This window comes from Pleurodeles waltl, chromosome 3_1 (assembly GCF_031143425.1).
Source record: "Pleurodeles waltl isolate 20211129_DDA chromosome 3_1, aPleWal1.hap1.20221129, whole genome shotgun sequence".
NCBI lineage: Eukaryota > Metazoa > Chordata > Amphibia > Caudata > Salamandridae > Pleurodeles > Pleurodeles waltl.
Window position 1 is genome coordinate 1752469219 of NC_090440.1, and position 2047 is coordinate 1752471265.

Sequence of the window (2047 nt, forward strand, 5' to 3'; positions counted from 1 at the left end):
TGGAAGAAACTTTGTAGCTCCCTTCAGATTCCAGAACTTTTAATCACAGAAAGGTGAGGAAAATGTGTTTTAAACCAATTCTGAGGTTTGTAAGAGATTCTGGGTAACAAAACCTGGTGAGATCCACACAAGTCACCCCATCCTGGATTCCCCAAGGTGTCCACTTTACAAATATGTGCAGGTTTGACAGGTTTCCCTAGTCAGTTTTCAGTGGAAAAATATGATGTGTCCACATTGCATTTTGTGACTTTTCCTGTTGCAGGCACTAGGCCTAGCCCCATAAGTGAGGTACCATTTTTATTGGGAGACTTCAGAGAATGCTGGGTAGAAGGAAGTGTGTGGATCCCCTCAGATTTCAGAACTTTCCATCACAGAAGAGGAAGATGGATTTGTAGGCAACTTTTGAGGTCTGCAAGGGATTCTGAGTAACATAACCTTGTGAGAGCCACACAAGTCACCATGTCCTGGATTTTCGTAGGTGTCTAGTTTGCAAACATGTACAGGTTTTCTAGGTTTCCCTAGGTGCTGGTTGTGCTAGGGCGTTCTGCGTTTGTTTGGGGGAAGTTTTGAAGTTGTGGAGCGAGCAACGAGTTGTACAAATCCTGCAGTAGAATAGGAGAGACTTGCAATGGCTGTACCAGGTGGCAACAAGGACAGCATCAGGGCAGGCTGTACGAAATGTGGATACCCCGGTCATTTGACATTTGAATGTAGGAATTTCTTTCGGGATGACCCAAAACGAGACATTCTTTTAGATGTTAGTAGATGAGGAGCTGGAGGAGGTGAGAAGAGTGCAAGTTACCACAGATAAAAAGAATACCTCTGCAGAGAGTGAGAAGAGTGAGAAGAAGCAAAAAAGAAAAAGAAAAAGAAAGACCAAAACATAAAAAAATAAGAAAAAGATCGCATTCATCAAGTGACAGTTAAGATGATCAGAAGCATAAAAAGCAAAAAGTACAAAAGAAAGAGAAAAAAACTGAGAACAAATTTAAATCCAAGAAAAGCAAACATCACAAAAAAGATCGAAAGAAAAAAAGCGCAAGCGGCATTCCTTATCCTCTTCTAGCACTTCCACATCATCTAAAAGTGACTAAGTGATGAACTCGCTGTGCCATTATTTCATCACTTACATTTTCCAATGGCAGTAATGTGATTTGCTATCTTATTTTTTTCATGCTTTCAATTAAAAGGAAACTAAAAATAATCTTTTCACTCTTTCACATAGACATAATTTGTTTTGTGAATTTTATTTACAATATCTATTGAGTTGAAACAGTACTCAAAAACAAGAATATGCCTTCCAGTTTAAAACACTGAATTGCAATAAAAGCTACAATGTTGATAAATGGTTGTGCTAGGGCCCAAACTCCACTGCTAGGCACATTGCAAAAAACAAGTCAGTTTTCAGTGGAAAAATGTGATGTGTCCAAGTTGCATTTTGGGCCATTTCCTGTTGCGGGCACTAGACCTACCCTCACAAGTGAGGTACCATTTTTATCGGGAGACTTGGGGGAACAAAGAGTAGATTTTGAGAAATGTACTCTAATTCAAATGCTAGTATGGATACTCCCAAATTCAGAGATGTGCAAATAGCCACTGCTTCTAAATTCCATATACCAAATGAATTGCTGCATACCCTATACACAATGACAACCCATTGCAAGGTGCAGTTCAGTTATTGGCTCTGGGCCCCTCAGATTCTTATTGAACCTACAGATCCTTATATCCCCTCAACCAGAAGGGTCAAGCGGACATAGCGGTATATTACTTTTGAGAATCTGCCATACTTAGAAAAAGTTACAAATAAAAACTTAGAGACAAATGGCTGTTTTTTTCAACTCAATTTCAGTATTTTTGTTTTATTTCAAGTGTTACTTTATGTAGGAAAACCTTGAAGAATTTATACAAATTACCCTTTGCTGAAATCAAAATAGAATTGTATATCCTTTTTAGAAATGCATAGCTTTCTGGGGTCCACCATTGGTTTAACACCCATTTCTACCACTAACTAGAAGGAGGTTGAAAGCACAACAAAAGGGAAAAATGG

General features: G+C 38.7%; 1 pseudogene; it reads left to right on the forward strand.

Moving 5' to 3' along the window:
• Nucleotides 1-533: 533 nt before the first annotated feature.
• Nucleotides 534-1342, forward strand: LOC138283421 (protein SREK1IP1 pseudogene; annotated as a pseudogene).
• The last annotated feature ends 705 nt before the right edge of the window (nucleotides 1343-2047 follow it).